Below are 19,968 nucleotides of genomic sequence, written 5' to 3' on the forward strand. Positions count from 1 at the left end.
AAATGGAGCAAAGGACAAAGAAAAAGCTTCAAATTTGGTGTTCCAATGGTGTGGAGAGAGCCAAAAAATCATCATGATGACTGTTATTTCTGTGCAGTGCAAGTGCAAGGATTCAATAAGCATAAGAAACGAAAATGGGAGTAACATGGAATCTGCAAGAAGGCCTGTCCCTCATTGTGAAGATGTGCCTGTACCTGTGTTTACCATAAATAGCAGTCATCATGATGATTTTTTGGCTCTCTCCACACCATTGGAACACCAAATTTGAAGCTTTTTCTTTGTCCTTTGCTCCATTTTCGTAATAATTCGATACATGCTTTGCACACTATGTGTGGTGCCCAAAACTTGTCTTGGTCCCCAAGCATAACCCCAAAATAGGCAAAATACACTTTTTTTACGAAGTCTGTTATGTTTCTTCTATGTTTTGGCAGTGTGTATTCACCACAAATGTAACAGAATGAGTCTGGATCGTTAAGACAACTTCTTCTTGATGAGTTCATGCTTTTCACTGGAAAACAGACAACAACATAAAGTTAGTGCAAAAATCAAGCTATGAACAAACTTTTAGAACACTAATTAACACAAAACTATATTGAGAACTGCTCAGTTCAAGTACTAATCCAAAGAAATTAATGAGATGATGCGTCGCATTTACCAACAAGTGCTATAAATAAGATACCAAAAATCTCAAAAACTTGAGCCAATCTGGCAAAACTGATGACATATTCAGAATCAGCACCCCAAAAATACCCTAAATTCGATGAAATATCTTTGGCACCAAAAATGCTGTTGACCAGTGTAATCTATCTACCTATAACGGGTTTCCAAAGGTTGGTGGTGCCAGTAAGTTCATTTTGTTATTGTGGAGTTTTGCAGTATATGTAACAGGGTATCTATATATTTTCCATGAGATGGAATCAGATGTGTAAATACTATATGCTCATTGTGAGTTCCCCAATAACTGGCCTAGTACTGAAAACAGCCGCAGCCTCGTCCATCCCTCGTCAATCAATTGCATCTGATTGTCCTGACGACTGGAGGCAGCAGAATGTTGTTACTTGACAAACTGGTACCAGTCATGAGCTCTGTGTTATTTCCTCTGTGGGTTCTTTGACAAATTAGGGGCAGCGCTGGGATCTACATAATCTCTCCAGTGTTCTTCCTGACAAATTCCCAGTAGCATTTTTTTTCTCACCATTTCTGTAGGGGTATATATTTTTTAGTTTGGGCTTATACAGTATAAAACATACAACAATTATTGTACACATTTTCAGAATAAAACTGCTTGGCTATGCATCCAGTTTCTGAATCTACCTATTCATGTAGGGTCTACTGGTTGATAGATTGGTTCACAAACTGATATAATTCTACTCAATACGGACACACAGATAACATACAGATAGAGCACTGATGACAATATGGATGCAAATCGTGTTTTTCTTTCTAGATGTAAATTGGACAATTTTTCATACGCTCATCTGACCCCAGCCTCATGATGGTAATGTTCTGGAAGGGCGCTGTCACATCTATGCTCCAATAGCAACACATGAATATCTTTGCAATGGAGTGATGCAGTGCAAAAAGGAAAATAATGGCAGATTTGGGGGGAGCTCAGGGATTTTTTGTTGAACTCAATTTTTTGGAGAAAGGGACAGGTCCTCTTTAACCCCTTAACATTTCATGTATTAAAAGGCAGAGCTCACTGCATACTTGGCAGATGTCAACTATATTATATGCATATCTGGCATCCAACTCTTCACTGAAGTGATCGGCACACACACACCGTTCGCTGCTATTAACCTACAGAGTTACCACAGAAAACCGATGGGTTCCTATGACAGCCGGAGTTTAGCTGATCACTCCCATACTTATCATGTGATCTCTTCTGTGACCTCTAGCCTGTGGCTAGGCCTCATAGGAACTGTTATTTTCACTATATACATTTTGTGGTATTGATGTATATAGTACACAGGTGATCAGATGATCACAGGTTCAAGTCCCCTAAGGGATGTAAAAAGTAGAAATTTAAAAAAATATATATTTATAAAAAAAATAAATCATCCCTCTTTTCCCCAGTTAACAATAAAGGAATGCAAAAAAACAAAAATAACTATAAAGACATTTGTTACTGCTGCATCCAGAAAAATTCAATCTATCAAAACACTATATAAGTCGATCAGTACCTTCCATAATGAGAAAAAAAGAATGAAAACACTGCAATTGCTTTTTTTGGTTGATGCAGTAATGAAATAAATAATAATACAAAAAGTTATGGAAAGTCTTGGAAAAATGGCGACAAAACACATTTTTTTTTCAAAATTGTGTTTTTATTTAACCCCTTAACCCCCCAGAGGTATTTTCATTTTTGCGGTTTCGTTTTTTGCTCCCCTTCTTCCCAGAGCCATAACTTTTTATTTTTTTCCATCAATATGGCTGTGTAAGGGCTTGTTTTTTGCAGGACAAGTTGTACTTTTGAACGACACCATTGGATTTACCATGTTGTGTACTAGAAAATGGGAAAAAAAAAATCCAAGTGCGGTGAAATTGATAAAAAAGTGGAATCCCACAGTGGTTTTTTATTTGGCTTTTTTACTAGGTTCACTAAATGCTAAACCGGACCTGCCATTATGATTCTCCAGGTTATTACGAGTTCATAAACACCAAACATGTCTACATTCTTTTTTATCTAAGTGGTGAAAAAAAATTCCAAAGTTTGTTAAAAAAGAAAAAAAAAACTACTGTGTCATTTTCTGATACATGTAGCGTCTCCATTTTTCATGATCTTGGGTTGGGTGAGGGCATATTTTTTGCGTGCAGAGCTGGTGTTTTTAATGATACCATGTTGGTGCAGATATGTTCTTTTGGACGCCCGTTATTGCATTTTAATGCAATGTCGCGGCCACCAAAAAAATGTAATTTGGGCATTTTGACTTTTTTTCTTGCTACGCCGTTTAGCGATCACATTAATCCTTTTTTTTATTGATAGATCGAGCGATTCTGAACCCAGTGATACCAAATATGTGCCAGTTTGATTTTTTTATTGTTTTATTTTGAATGGGGCGAAAGGAGGGTGATTTGAACTTTTATATATTTTTTTTTATAATTTTGAAAACATTTTTTTTCACTTTTTGCATGCTTCAATAGTCTCCATGGGAGACAAGAAGCTGCCATAAACCGATTGGCTCAGCTACATATAGGCGATGATCAGATCGCCTATATGTAGCTGAGTTACTTGCTATGATCGCCGACCAATGGGTGGTGCTCACAGCAAGTCGGCAGTGGAGACCTCTGGTTGTCATGCCAGCCCACCGATGACCCACGATCATGTGACGAGGTCACCGGTGGGCGGATTTCCGGCGCGTTTGCCGGAAGCGCTTGTTAAATCCCGCTGTAAGTGTTTGACAGTGCCATTTAACAGGTTAATAGCTGCGGGTGGAACGCGATTTCACCCGCGGCTGTTTCGGGCACATGTCAGCTGTTCAAAACAGCTGACATGTGCCGGGAAAGATGTGGGCTCACTGCTGGAGCCCACATCAAAGGGACGGATGTCAGAAAGGGGTTAAACTAATAAAATAGTTAAAAAAAAATTTACATGTTTGGTAAATCTGTAATAATACTGACCTGGAGAATCATGTTTCTGGGTCTTTCTTACTTTACAATGAATGCCATAAAAATAAAAAAATCTCATTTTTTTCACTTTTTTTAATGCACTTAGAATATTTTGAGACATTTTACCTTACTCTAAAGCAGGGGTGGGGAATCTTTTCTCTGCCAAGGGCCATTTGGATATTTATATCATCCTTCGGGGCTGTACAAACTCCCCCCACAAAGTACATCCTGAGTGTGGCACTGGTTTCAGGACGTAATCTTTCATTGCATGCCCTTCAGTATTCAGTAGTGAACACTGTATGTGTGTGATAACAGAGCAAGAAGACATTAATGAGTTGGTTGTAATCAAAATACGCCTCCCTGCCCAAGAATGCGGTCCCTGAGAATCCGCTCGGGGGATTGATAAAAGGTCATCGAGGGTCATAAATGGCCCTGGGGCCTGAGGTTCCCCACCCCTGCTCTAAAGGGTAATATGAATGGTGTCAAGACTACTTCTAATTACTTCTAACTAATTCAAAACTACTTCTTGTCTAGCAAAAGACAAGCCCTCATATATCAATGTCAGTGCAATAGTAGAAAAGTTATAACTATTTAAAAAGGGAGAGAAAATATGAAAACGCAAAACTAAAATCTGGTTGAGGGAAGGAGTATGAACAGTATGGTTCAGTGATGTCCGTAAAAAAGAGATCGCACTCAGAAAGATGTTATTTAATGGGGCAGTGTAGTTGAATGATTTTTTTAAGGACCAAATCTGCGTGTGACAAAAAAATTGCAGCATGTACTAGTTTCTTCAGTGTGTCGGATGTCACTCAAGTTTATGGCTACGCAAACAAAAAGAATTCCATGCATATAGCATATATCTTTTATTAACAGATTGCAATTCTTTAGCATAGGAAACTGTAAATGGTCTTGTAAATTATTTATAGTTTTCTGAATTCAATTTTTTATACACTTGTGTGAACCTGGCCTTACAGTGGCTCGTGACCTATAAGGTTACGTTCCAATGATAAGCTTCTGGTGCGTTTTTGACGCTGCATAGTTTTCAGAAATGCAGCGTGTTACAGTTCCAGTAAAGTGGATGGGATTTATTGAAATCTCCTGCCCACTGTGCATTTATTTTACTCAGTGTAAATTGACCTATGGTGTGTGTTTCAAATCCGCAACAAGTCAATTTCTCTTGCAGGTACGCTGAGTTTTCTATGCAGAATTTCACCACAGACTTACATTAGGTGTGGAAATTGCACAAATAAAAAAATGCAAAAATGTTTTAAGGGTGTTACAGTGGCGGAAACACATAAGAAAACTCATATAATCCACACCTAAGTATATCAATAAAGTTTTGTCAAAGCCAATTACCAGGAAGTGTCAAAAGCAAAGCGCAAAAAGAGCAAAAACTACATCGTAAAAAGCGCATTTAAAAAAAACGCAAGTAACCTAATATAAATAATTGGTGCAGAAATTCTACAACATAAAAAAGCTCATTGTGGGTAAGTAGCCTAGATGGTTAAGGCCCACTACCATACAAGCTTCTTGAAGCCGACTTATGGTAGACAAATTTAAAATGTATATACTGTATGTGTCAAAGCTATTATACAGAATTTAGAACTATTTCTGCTTGTTTCACACAGATGACTGCTGTAATAGAAGAATCGACTTTTCTCATCATCATAATAGGAAATAATTCACACAGTGCACATGACTACATAACAGTGAGTAATATGGAGTTGAAAACCTGTATACATTAAGGTTATTCTCAAGTGTTCAGATAGAGGAACAGCAGGGGACAAATAATTCTGCCTCATCCAAAAGACAGCACCATGTGTAGTTAATAATTTCCAACGTACATTCCATGCAGGACAAAACCAAAACACAGAAGCTCCATGTACAGTGCTTGCTGTGGACTGTAACAGCCATAGCATGTGTGGTTCATACCTGCACATGAGGAGGACTCTCAAAATCACTTTACAAATTATTTTGAAAAGAAATCCACAGTGGAAAAAGCTTCTTAGTGAACCCAGACTATGTCAGGGAGCTATGACATCTTTCAGAAACTACAAGCGAAGGAATACAAGAGGCTACCCATAAAAAGAGAATGAATGATTTCCATTTTTTTATTCAAGAAAACATCTTGAAAACATTAACCCTCTTCAAAATACTGTCCATTAGATGATATCAATTGTCCCAAAAGGTATTCCACTGTGAAGCTATTTTTTCTTCACTTTGTCTACATCCTGAAAATGCTTTCCCTTTAGGTTTTTCTTCATTCTTGGGAATAAGAAGAAGTTGCAGGGGACTAATTTGAGCAAATAAGGGGGTGACCCTGATTTTTTGTCAAAAGTTGTCACGGGATGAATCTTGGCGTTACGCCTATAACACGGCCTGAAACAAAACAGCAGTCCAGCCAGTGGAAGACAGCTTCATTACCCAGACCAAAAAAGCACAAGTGAAATCAAATTTGAAGTCCTTGATGCTTTGTTTTTTCGACATCAAAGGAATCATTCACGTTCAATTTGTTATTCAGGGCAATACAGGGAATCAACACTACTATCTGTAAGTGCTGAAGCGATTGCATGAGGCAGTGAGAAAAAACAACCTGAATTGTGGTGATCGGGGGACTGACTGCTTCATCATGACAATGCGCCTGCCCACACAGCATTGAAAAGCAACCAGTTTCTCACCCACCTTACTTGCCCGATCCAGTCCGCAGCGACTTCTTTTTAAGCCGATTTCACACGTCCTGATATTTCCAGTACCAGAAAAAATGGTACCGGAGATATGTGTGTCCGTGTGTGTACTACATGCAGCACATTCTTGATAACCAACCTTGCAGAAGCTGAAAGGTGAGAGTTACAGCCCCCAGCTGTGAGTTTTGTCTGGTTGGTTCAAGAAAATAGGGGGGAACCCACATCAGGTTTTTCATTCATTTATTTCTTAAGATCGTTTTCATTCATTTATTTCGTTAGATCACAGGAGGTGGCTGTGGAATACCCCGATCATCCGCTCTTGCTGTCACTGTTATTAGCGGCAGCAAGTGTCGGATGATGGGAGTAATTGTCCCAAAAGTCCCCACCTGCAGTCATCGTTCGGTCTTTATTATAACTCTCATCATTCTCTCATCATTCGCCAGCAGAGCAGGGAAGAATGATGAGAGCCAGCTTCAGCACCTGCCGCTGTGGAACAGCACTTACTGTAGCACGTCTTCACAGGCGGCCGTCCAAGTGATACTGATGCATCACACGGATGGCATCCGTGTGCGGTATGTGTTTAACCCCTTTACCCCCAAGGGTGGTTTGCACGTTAATGACCAGGCCAATTTTTACAATTCTAACCACTGTCCCTTTATGAGGTTTTAACTCTGGAACGCTTCAACGGATCTTGGCGATTATGACATTGTTTTCTCGTGACTAGTGTTGAGCATTCCGATGCTGCAAGTATCGGGTATCGGCCGATACTTGCTGTATCGGAATTCCGATACCGGGATTCCGATACTCTTGTGGTATCGGGTATCGCAACAACATTAATGTTAAAATGTGTAAAAGAGAGAATTAAAATAAAAAATATCGCTATACTCACCTCTCCGACGCAGCCGGGACTTCAGCGAGGGAACCGGCAGCGTTGTTTGTTTAAAATTCGCGCTATTACTTGGTTACGTGAATTCCCGGCTTGTGATTGGTCAGGTCGGCCACGTTGCCGGGACGCGGACCAATCACAGCAAGCCGTGACGAAATTACGTCACGGCTTGCTGTGATTGGTCCGCGTCCCGGCAATATGGCCGCCCTGACCAATCACAAGCCGTGACGTCACGGGAGGCTGGACACGCGCCCATTTTAAAATGAGCGCGTCCAGCCTCCCGGCTTGTGATTGGTTGACCGCGGCGCAACCAATCACAAGCCGTGACGTCACGGGAGGCTGGACACGCGCCCATTTTAAAATGAGCGCGTCCAGCCTCCCGGCTTGTGATTGGTTGACCGCGGCGCAACCAATCACAAGCCGTGACGTCACGGGAGGCTGGACACGCGCCCATTTTAAAATGAGCGCGTGTCCAGCCTCCCGTGACGTCACGGCTTGTGATTGGTCAGGGCGGCCATATTGCCGGGACGCGGACCAATCACAGCAAGCCGTGACGTAATTTCGTCACGGCTTGCTGTGATTGGTCCGCGTCCCGGCAACATGGCCGACCTGACCAATCACAAGCCGGGAATTCACGTAACCAAGTAATAGCGCGAATTTTAAACAAACAACGCTGCCGGTTCCCTCGCTGAAGTCCCGGCTGCGTCGGAGAGGTGAGTATAGCGATATTTTTTATTTTAATTCTTTCTTTTACACATTTATATGGTTCCCAGGGCCTGAAGGAGAGTTTCCTCTCCTTCAGACCCTGGGAACCATCAGGAATACCGTCCGATACATGAGTCCCATTGACTTGTATTGGTATCGGGTATCGGTATCGGATTGGATCCGATATTTTGCCGGTATCGGCCGATACTTTCCGATACCGATACTTTCAAGTATCGGACGGTATCGCTCAACACTACTCGTGACATATTGTACTTCATGATAGTGGTAAAATTTCTTTGATATTACCTGCGTTTATTTGTGAAAAAAAACGGAAATTTGGCGAAAATTTTGAAAATTTCGCAATTTTCCAACTTTGAATTTTTATGCAATTAAATCACAGTGATATGTCACACAAAATACTTAATAAGTAAGATTTCCCACATGTCTACTTTACATCAGCACAATTTTGGAGCCAAAATTTTTTTTGTTATAAGGATTAAAAGTTGACCAGCAATTTCTCATTTTTACACCATTTGTTTTTAGGGACCACATCTCATTTGAAGTCATTTTGAGGGGTCTATATGATAGAAAATAACCAAGTGTGACACCATTCTAAAAACTGCACCCCTCAAGGTGCTCAAAATCCCATTTAAGAAGTTTATTAACCCTTCAGGTGTTTCACAGGAATTTTTGGAATGTTTAAAAAAAATGAACATTTAACTTTTTTTCACAAAAAATTTACTTCAGCTCCAATTTGTTTTATTTTACCAAGGGTAACAAGATAAAATGGACACCAAAAGTTGTTGTACAATTTGTCCTCAGTACGCCGATACCCCATATGTGGGGGTAAACCACTGTTTGGGCGCATGGTAGAGCTCGGAAGGGAAGGATCGCCGTTTGACTTTTCAATGCAAAATTTACAGGAATTAAGATGGGACGCCATGTTGTGTTTGGAGAGCCACTGATGTGCCTAAACAATGAAACCCCCCACAAGTGACACCATTTTGGAAAGTCGACCCCCTAAGGAACTCATCTAGATGTGTTGTGAGAGCTTTGAACCCCCAAGTGTTTCACTACAGTTTATAACGCAGAGTCGTGAAAATAAAAATTCTTTTTTTTTCCACAAAAATCATTTTTTAGCCCCCAGTTTTGTATTTTTCCAAAGGTAAGAGTTGAAATTAGACCCCAAAAGTTGTTGTCCAATTTGTCCTGAGTACGCTGATACCCCATATGTGGGGGGGGGAACCACCGTTTGAGCGCATGGCAGAGCTCGGAAGGGAAGGAGCGTCATTTGGAATGCAGACTTAGATGGATTGGTCTGCAGGGGTCACATTGCGTTTGCAGAGCCCTTAATGTACCTAAACAGTAGAAATCCCCCACAAGTAACCCCATATTGGAAACTAGACCCCCAAGGAAATTATCTAGATGTGTTGTGAGAACTTTGAACCCCCAAGTGTTTCACTACAGTTTATAACACAGAGCCGTGAAAATAAAAAATCCTTTTTTTTCCACAAAAATTATTTTTTAGCCCCCAGTTTTGTATTTTCCCATGGGTAACAGGAGAAATTGGACCCCAAAAGTTGTTGTCCACTGTGTCCTGAGTACGCTGATACCCCATATGTTGGGGTAAACCCCTGTTTTGGCGCACGGGAGAGCACGGAAGGGAAGGAGCACTGTTTTACTTTTTCAATGCAGAATTGGCTGGAATTGAGATCGGACGCCATGTCGCGTTTGGAGAGCCCCTGATGTGCCTAAACAGTGGAAACCCCCCAATTATAACTGAAACCCTAATCCAAACACATCCCTAACCCTAATCCCAACGGTAACCCTAACCACACCCCTAACCCTGACACACCCCTAACCCCAATCCCAACCCTATTCCCAACCGTAAATGTAATCCAAACCCTAACCCTAACTTTAGCCCCAACCCTAACCCTAGCCCCAACCCTTACTGTAGCCTTAACCCTAGCCCCAACCCTAACCCTAACCCTAGCCCTAACCCTTGCCCTAACACTAACCCTAGCACTAACCCTAGCCCTAATCCTAGCCCTAACTCTAGCCCTAACCCTAGCCCTAACCCTAGCCCTAGCCCTAACCCTAATGGGAAAATGGAAATAAATACATTTTTTTATTTTTTCCCTAACTAAGGGGGTGATGAAGGGGGGTTTGATTTACTTTTATAGCGGGCTTTTTAGCGGATTTTCATGATTGGCAGCCGTCACACACTGAAAGACGCTTTTTATTGCAAAAAATATTTTTTGCGTTACCACATTTTGAGAGCTATAATTTTTCCATATTTTGGTCCACAGAGTCATGTGAGGTCTTGTTTTTTGCGGGACGAGTAGACGTTTTTATTGGTAACATTTTCAGGCACGTGACATTTTTTGATCGCTTTTATTCCGATTTTTATGAGGCAGAATGACCAAAAACCAGCTATTCATGAATTTCTTTTGGAGGAGGCGTTTATACCGTTCCGCGTTTGGTAAAATGGATAAAGCAGTTTTATTATTCGGGTCAGTACGATTACAGCGATACCTAATTTATATCATTTTGTTATGTTTTGGAGCTTTTATACGATAAAATCTATTTTATAGAAAAAATAATTATTTTTGCATCGCTTTATTCTGAGGACTATAACTTTTTTATTTTTTCTTTGATGACGCTGTATGGCAGCTTGTTTTTTGCGGGACAAGATGACGTTTTTAGCGGTACCAGCGATAGTCAGCTGACACCCGGCCGCGATCGCATATGACGTACTATCCCGTCGGTGGTCATATGGGTCCACCCCACCTCGACGGGATAGTACATCTAATGTCAGAAAGGGGTTAAATGGACTAATTGACTTCTATGGGTCTGTGTGATCCGTACAGGTGCACAAAAATGGACATGTCTACTTGTGGGTCACTCGGACACACAATCCATGAAAAAACACAGATGTGTGCACAGACTCATTCATTTGAATGGGTCTACGTGTGTCAGTGTCTCCGGTACGTGTGAAAACTGTCACCACACGTACTGGAGACACTGACATGTGAAAGAGGGCTTATACCCAGAAATGAAGAAAAACCTAAAGGGAAAGTATTTTCAGGACGTAGAAGAAGTTAAGAAAAAATAGCTGGAGTCACTTAACAGCATTAGTTCAGAAGATATGAAAAATGTTTTGGACAGTGGAAAAACCATTGGGACAAGTGCAGATCATCTAATGGAAAGTATTGTGAAGGGTATTTAATGTTTTCAAGATGTTATCTTGAATAAAAAATAAATTAAAAAAGTACCGTATATATTCGAGTATAAGCCGAGAATTTCAGCCCATTTTTTAGGCTGAAATTGCCCCTCTCGGCTTATACTCGAGTCATACCCAGGGGTCGGCAGGGGAGGGGGAGCGGCAGCTGTCTAATAATACTCACCTGCTCCTGGCGCGGTCCCTACACGTCCCTGGTTCCCCGGCGCCGGCAGCTTCTTCCTGTAGTGAGCGGTCACATGGTACCGCTCATTACAGTAATGAATATGGACCCGGCTCCACCCCTATGGGATATTCATTACTGTAATGAGCGGTACTATGTGACCGCTCAATACAGGAAGAAGCTACCGGCGCCGGGGAACCAGGGACCGCGCCAGGAGCAGGTGAGTATAACGCAGTGCGCGATATTCACCTGCTCCCTGTTCCACCGCCGCCGGCTGCTGCTGCATCTTCTCCTTCCTCTGCACAGACGCTCAGGTCAGAGTGCGCGATGACGCGATAGTGTGCGCGCCGCTGAACAGTCAGTGCAGAGGATGGGGAAGATGCAGCAGCGGCCGGCGGCGTTGGAACGGGGAGCAGGTGAATATAGCAAGTGCCGGGGGCCTGAGCGATGAGAGGTGAGTATGTGATTTTTTTTTTTATCGCAGCAACAGTATATGGGGCAAATGTCTACATGGAGCATCTTATGGGGCCATAATCAATGTTTGTGCAGCTTTATATGGGGCAAATGTCTACATGGAGCATCTTATGGGGCCATAATCAATGTTTGTGCAGCTATATAGGGGGCAAATGTCTACATGGAGCATCTTATGGGGCATAATCAATGTTTGTGCAGCTTTATATGGGGCAAATTTCTACATGAAGCATCTTATGGGGCATAATCAATGTTTGTGCAGCTTTATATGGGGCAAATGTCTACATGGAGCATCTTATGGCGCATAATCAATGTTTGTGCAGCTTTATATGGGGGAAATATCTCTATGGAGCATCTTATAGGGCCATAATCAACGTTTGTGCAGCATTATATGGGGCAAATGTCTGTATGGAGCATCTTATGGGGCCATAATCCGCATTTTGCAGCATTATATGGGGCATATTTTAATATGGAGCATCTTATGGGGCCCATCAAACTGTATGGAGCATTATATGGGGCTCCTAATTCAATATGGATATTCAAAAACACTTAGCCTACTGATGTCTCAATTAATTTTACTTTTATTGGTATCTATTTGTATTTTTGATATTTACCGGTAGCTGCTGCATTTTCCACCCTAGGCTTATACTCGAGTCATTAAGTTTTCACAGTTTTTTGTGGCAAAATTAGGGGTCTCGGCTTATACTCGGGTCGGCTTATACTCGAGTATATACGGTAATTCTCGTTTTTTGGATACCTCCTTGTAAGTGTGAGACAAGAAAAAAATCCAATAATTTAAGGTTAAGTTCCCAAAATTAGTTTTTAGTTAATTTTTTTTCATGTTGTATATTTCTGCTGAGTAAAAATGCAGTGTCTTACTGCTCCAGCAAAGTGGATGGGATTTATAGAAATCTCATGCCTACTGTACTATTTTTACGCTGCACAAACTGTTTCATATGTGCAACATGTAAATCTCTCTTGCGGATATGTTGAGTTTTATCTGCAAATGTTCCCCATAGAATTACGGTACATTAGATGCAGAAAATTTGCAGGTAGAAAAATACATACCTGTTTTAAAAGGTGTTTCCACTGCAGAAGGACACTATAAGCCCTCTTTCACACATCCATGTCTCTGGTACGTGTAGTGACAGTTTTCACACGTACCGGAGACACTGACACACGTAGACCCATTCAAATGAATGGGTCTGTGCACATGTCATTGTGTTTCCATGGACCGTGTGTCCGTGCGCTCCACACGTACACATGTCCGTTTTTTACTGTCGGCACGGGCGGCAAAATGTCCCGCACATGTGCACACAGAGAAAACAAATTGATGTCATCCGTGTGACATGCATCGGCGCCGGGGAAGAAGCGCTGTCCCCTGGCGGCAGGTGCTGAAGCCAGCTCTCATCATTCTCCCCTGCTCTGCCAGAAGATTATAAAAGAGCCCTTAGGCTGTTTGCCTACATTGAGTTTTTGGTGAATTTTGATATTTCCAGCAAATAAGGGGTCAAGCCCAATTTCTCTCTCTTAAATATATAACCCAGCTCAGAGAAATAAATATAAAATATAACTTTTATTATTATATTTCTAAAATAACTACCCAAAAATAAATATGTGATATAGTGCAGATTAAAATTTCACTCTATCCATTGAAGCGTCCATCTGGACTAGCATAACATAGGGATATAGTACCTCTTACATACAAGAGTCCCTATAAGTAACAAACAACCACTTCTGATTAGATAGGATGCCCAATCAAAAATAATTGCAGATAGACAGTGAATAATTCTATCCCAGCATCATACACGATGCTCGTATTTGGGGGATACTAGACACTGTATCTCTGTGGATCTCTTAACCTGATTGCATATATTAACAATTATCACAAGTAGTCAGAGAAAAAGGAAGGATCTCACCCATCAGTCGTGTTAGGTACCGATCATCTCCTCCTAATCTCTCGACAACCAGGTTCCATAGAGGGAGTGGATGACATACAGACCTATTATGCCCTGTCGAGGCTAGTATGGCCCTAGTCCCCAAACTCCCGCCCTTACAAGGGCAGTCCACATCTAACCCTTAGACATATAGCCCTATTTGTCCCTGTGCATCCCGACGCGTTTCGTCTTCTCCACGACTCCTCAGGGGACCCTTACACTCAAATAGGGAACAAAGTTCTCTCAAGGGGACTAAGGTTTTGTCCTGGTAATGCTAGGGCTTGCGATGGTGTATCGCCACGCCCCTTTCAATCACTTAAATAGACTACACAGGACTTACCGACAAGGTGTCCAATCATGGTAATTCACCTATTCAGATTCCGCCGCTATCACACGCCATAGATCCGCTGTACATGCTTCACAAAATGGCAGCTGCACTTCCGGTTCACTTACTGGAGGTCACAGCACGTCATCATCACCATAGTGACCGCTTAAGCTTACCTAGCGTGCGTACTATCCATGGCCGCCACTCATCCGGATAACCACCCGGAAGTTACGCACAGGTTACATCAGCACTCCGTCCCACGTAGTGGCCGCTCACCGCAGACAGCGGTCACCATGGCAACCGCTCGTATACAACGACGCATAGACTGGAAGACCCGCTCACTCACCAGCACAGCCAGGAGTCAATATTTGGACGCTTGAGTATAACGTCCACATCTCTAAAGCGGCCATCAGTTCTACGTCATTTTGATCATATTCCCCCTCTCTAGGGGTACTAAGGATCTATTACGTACGGCGGAGAATATATTAAAGATAATCTTCAATTTGTAATTACTGACCATATAATAAATTATAACAAGGTGAGATGGCTATACTCATACATCTCATTATTCCAAAGAATTATCCCCATCTTACTTATCAGCAAATTGTAGATGGTAAAGAAATGGCAGTATTACTATTAAGAAAATAGGTAATAACCTCAGAAATGGTGTACATAGGTAGTTCCGATCTCAAAATTCAGTATTGACAGTTCAAAAGCTATGGATATGTCCCTAGAGCAAATCACAATTTTAAATAAAACAGCTATAATTAGTTTGTTCATTAAGCCCTCTTGGGGCAACAGTATTCAAGTGGAAAATCCATCTTGTCTCTTTCTGCAAAATAACCTTATCCCAATTGCCACCTCTTATGGGCTTCGCCACTTTTTCAATACCCATAAATTTCAAGGAGTCTGTATTGCCTCCCTGACAACTATTAACATGTCGTGCAATTGGAGTCTCTCTCTTATGGTGCACATCTCCAATATGTTCTCCTATTCTCCGTTTAAACTCTCTAGTGGTTTTACCCACGTATTCCTTCCCGCACACACATGATGCCTTATACACTATCCCTTTTGTGCTACAGTTAATGAATTCTCTGATCACATATTGTTTCCCAGTGACATGACTGGTGAACCTGTCACCTGTGACAACATGTGAGCAGGCGACGCAGTGACCACATTTAAAACAACCCTTTGTATCACTTACTAACCATGTTTTGGGCACAGGGCTTTTAAAGTGGCTCTTGACCAGTCTATCTCTTAGTGAACGACCCCTTCTGTAGGAAATTAATGGTCGCTCTGTAAGTTGGCCTCCAATATCAGGATCCATCAATAATATGGACCAATGTTTGGTAAGCACTTTTCGTACTTCTGATGCACCATTGTCAAACGTGGTGATGAGCCTCATCTGGCCTCCGTCCTCTTCTCTGTGGGCCGGTCTTAACAATTCAGACCTGTTCTTTTGTTTAACTTCCTTGTAGGCCCGCTTGAGAACATCAGGGGGATACCCCCTTTCTAAGAATTTACTACGGAGTTCCTTAGCCTGTGCTTCGAAATCGTCTTCTGTGGAGCAGTTCCTCCGGATCCTGAGGTACTGACTTTTGGGTATACCTCTTTTTAGATGTGTCGGGTGACTACTTTCCCATTTCAATAATGCATTTGTTGCCGTTGGCTTTCTGTATGTGCATGTGGTTAAAATACCACTCTCACTTTTCTTAATCAGAATGTCTAGAAACGATAATGCGGACGAGTCTATCACAGATGTAAAATAGAGACCCAGATCATTACAATTTAGATGATCCACAAATGATGAAAAACTCTCAGCAGAATCATTCCACATTACCAACACATCATCAATATAGCGGGTCCATAATTCAATGGACCCGCTACAGTCCATCTCACTTTTAAATACACATGTCTCCTCCCACCAGCCCAGGAACAAATTTGCGTACGTGGGGGCACAAGGGCACCCCATCGCAGTGCCCCTGAGCTGGTGGTAGATCTTCTGGTCAAAGAGGAAAAAATTGCGTGTTAGACAGAACCTCATTAGTTTCAGTACAAATTCATTATGCTCACGGAACTGACGCCCTCTTGTACTCAGGTAGTACTTGATTGCCTCAAGGCCCTTGTCATGGGGTATCGAACTGTACAGGGCCTCTACATCTATGCTACCCAAGTGCACCCCAGGATCCACAGACAACCCCTCCAATCTACGAAGCAAATCAGGCGTATCTTGCACGAAAGATTGTAAAGATGCTACAAATGGTTTTAGCACTCGATCGAGATACACTCCCACATTTTGAGTAATATTGTCTATGCCTGCCACAATCGGTCTCCCTTTCAAGGGGGAAACTCCCTTGTGTATTTTTGGCAGGCAATAGAACGTGGCCACAACTGTATTCTTAGGTAGTAGAAAGTCATATTCCACTTTATCAATAACTCCAATAGCAATACCTCCATCCAAAATAGACTTCAATTCCGTAGTATAATCTGCCGTTGGGTTACTGCTCAGGACCTCGTAACTACCACGATCACTTAAAAGAGACTCGCACATATTACGGTAGTGTGCTGTGTCCAGGACAACCACATTGCCGCCCTTATCTGAGGGCTTAATGACAATGTGGCTGTCCTGTTCAAGCTGTTGGATAACAGTCATCTCTGCCCTAGTGCAGTTGTATTTCCTAAACATATTTCTTTCGTGCAACTGTTTAAGATCCTTCACCACCAGGTTCTCAAAAACGTCAATTGCTGAAACGTCGCTAATCTGCGGGGGCATCTTAGTACTCTTACTCTTAAGGTCCGTATACGGACCCTTCCCCATGGTGTTGGGATGAACTTCACCAATGCTTTGTAACAGCCTCACGTCCGATAAAAGATCAACTGGTATACCCATATCAATACAGGTGCGTATATCCTGTTTATAGAAGACTTTCTTCCACCGCAATTTACGAAGAAATAAACTTAAATCTTTAACTGCTCGAAACACATCAAAGTTACTACTTGGGACAAAAGAGAGACCCTTCTTAAGAACACCAATTGCTTCTTCACTGAGTTCTTTAGAGGAGAGATTAACCACTTGTATATTGCCCTGGGCTGAACAATCAGAACTCGATACACCAGTAATAGCTAGACTCTTATGAATGGGAATTTTTGATGTATGGGGGTGAGCTATTTTCGATTTTGTAACCGATTCCTTAGGGGGTAGCTTTGATCTAAAAAACCCCCACCTTGGGAATTCTCAGATCTATCGAATCCTCCTCGATTACCACGACCCCTACCCCTTCCTCTGCCTCTCCCTCTTGATGATCTATTTCGTCCCTCTGTATCGGATACCTCCGTATCCGTGGATGACAAATCTGTCTCCAATTCTATATTGTTAGCCCTTGACCCAATGACTATATATGCTTTGTTGTCTTTGAAATCCTGCGTGTCTCTCAAATATTGGCGATGTTTACGCTCTTTGAGATGGTACTGAAATCGTTCAAGGTTACCCTGTAATTTTGTCTCCTTAACTGAGAAATCCGTTTCACTTGAAAATTTCTTCGTCACTTCGATCTGATCTTTTAACTGGTCATTGAGCACATTTAGGGTCTTTTTCTCCTCTTCAAGAAGGAGTTGCATCAGTCGTAAGGAGCTACTAGTCGCCTCCTTTTCCCATTTAGCTATAAAATTGGGATTTTTATGTCCACTCCCTCTATGGAACCTGGTTGTCGAGAGATTAGGAGGAGATGATCGGTACCTAACACGACTGATGGGTGAGATCCTTCCTTTTTCTCTGACTACTTGTGATAATTGTTAATATATGCAATCAGGTTAAGAGATCCACAGAGATACAGTGTCTAGTATCCCCCAAATACGAGCATCGTGTATGATGCTGGGATAGAATTATTCACTGTCTATCTGCAATTATTTTTGATTGGGCATCCTATCTAATCAGAAGTGGTTGTTTGTTACTTATAGGGACTCTTGTATGTAAGAGGTACTATATCCCTATGTTATGCTAGTCCAGATGGACGCTTCAATGGATAGAGTGAAATTTTAATCTGCACTATATCACATATTTATTTTTGGGTAGTTATTTTAGAAATATAATAATAAAAGTTATATTTTATATTTATTTCTCTGAGCTGGGTTATGAATTTTGATATTGCATATTTTTCCTGTGTCAAAAATGCAGCTTCTTACAGTTCCAACACAGTGGATGGGATTTATAGAGATCTCATACCCACTGTGCTTCTTTACTCAGCATAAACTGACCTGCTGTGCGTGTTTCAAATCTCTAACATGTCAATTTCTCTTGCGGGTATGCTGAGTTTTTTTCTGCATGTTTTTCCACAAACTTCTATTAGATGCGGAAGATCTCCAGGCAAAAAACGCAAATACATTTTTAGTGCATTTCTATGGCGAAAACACATGTGATCCGCACATGATTGTATCAATAAAGTTTTGTCAAAAGCAAATACCAGGAAGTATCAAAAACAAAGCAGCTTTGTTTAAAACATGACAATAATGACATACCAACAAGAGACAAAAGACGCAGCATCAAAACTTGGATAAAAACGCATCTAAAATATGTACTAAAAAATGCAATGAAAAAAACTAATTTACATAATGGGTGCAAAAAATTCTGCAACATCAAAAACTCATTGTGGGAATGTAAGCTTAGGCCACATGCACATATAGCTGTGGTTTTGGATAATTCACAGCTGACATCACCCCCAACTACCATTATCTCGATTGCCAATACACCAGGGTAATTGGGAAGAGCGAAGGTGAAGCGCCAGAATTGGAGAATGTCATGTGTTGAGCCACTTCTGGGGTGGCTGCAGAAAGAGGCTGTATATTTAGGCTGGAAAGAGCCCAATAACCAGGGACCTTCCCAGCCTGATAATATCAGCTCACAGATCTCTGTTTCACCTTTGCTGGTTAAAGAAAATGTGGGGGACCCCACTTTTTTTTTTCATTTATTTATTATGTTACATACATGTACAGGTTCACACAACTAATTATTAGTGATGAGCGAATATACTCGTTACTCGAGATTTCTCGAGCACGCTCGGGGGTCCTCCGAGTATTTTTTAGTGCTCGGAGATTTAGTTTTTCTTGCCGCAGCTGAATGATTTACATCTGTTAGCCAGCATAAGTACATGTGCGGATTCCCTAGCAACCAGGCAACCCCCACATGTACTTATGCTGGCTAACAGATGTAAATCATTCAGCTGCGGCAACAAAAACTAAATCTCCAAGCACTACAAAATACTCGGAGGTCACCCGAGCGTGCCTGTGGCATGACATGACATGTGGCATGGACGGCACACGGATGTCATCTGTGTGTATGTGTGTGATACATGTTGTGTTGTCATCTGTGCTGTCTGAAAAAAACTGACATGTCTACAAGTGGGTCACACGGACACACGATCCGTATGAAAATACATTATAATGGGTGTGTGAAAATACATGTCTCAAATATGCATGAAAACGCCACACATACCTGAAACATAGACATGTGAAGGGGGCCTTACACGTAGACTATCGATTCATGCGTAAAAACATTCATGTGAGCTATCACATTGACTTGCATGGGTCAATGTGCTGTCATTATGCTCTCCGATTTGCATACGGACAGCACACAGACTTTTAATATGCTCGTCTGACCTCTAACGAGCCCTAAGTCATAAATAGCTGAGGAGATGTTACAACATGCAGGAAAGTGGTTTTGCAAGTGCAATAAGGTTTTAAGTGTGACTAATGCCATTTCTGCTGTAGTTTTAGATTCTTCTTGTGGGTAAAGTTTGTTTAGTATCTACTGTGCTAAAGCAGAACCTTGTTGATATGCCTAACGAGTGCTGCATAGACAATTCTTTTTTTTTCGCAAGCAAAAATACTTTAAATTAACTCAGTGAAAAATCTAAATGTATTCAATGAGGCAACAATTATAGCTCAATTGATC

The 19,968-nt window shown here is 41.5% G+C and overlaps 1 protein-coding gene and 1 long non-coding RNA gene across 2 annotated transcripts in view; one reads left to right on the forward strand and one right to left on the reverse strand.

Annotated features, from left to right (window-relative positions):
* The window catches only part of LOC143817851 (uncharacterized), an 86,267-nt gene that overhangs the window by 9,181 nt on the left and 57,118 nt on the right, over nucleotides 1-19,968 (forward strand). Inside the window, exon 2 of the long non-coding RNA XR_013224188.1 lies at nucleotides 5,238-5,318. This is a non-coding gene — a long non-coding RNA (uncharacterized LOC143817851). The remainder of the gene's footprint in view (nucleotides 1-5,237; nucleotides 5,319-19,968) is intronic.
* ZFHX2 (zinc finger homeobox 2) overlaps nucleotides 1-19,968 on the reverse strand; it is a 123,691-nt gene that overhangs the window by 8,337 nt on the left and 95,386 nt on the right. The window lies entirely within an intron of this gene.

The sequence above is a fragment of the Ranitomeya variabilis genome, chromosome 1 (assembly GCF_051348905.1).
Source record: "Ranitomeya variabilis isolate aRanVar5 chromosome 1, aRanVar5.hap1, whole genome shotgun sequence".
NCBI classification, from domain to species: domain Eukaryota; kingdom Metazoa; phylum Chordata; class Amphibia; order Anura; family Dendrobatidae; genus Ranitomeya; species Ranitomeya variabilis.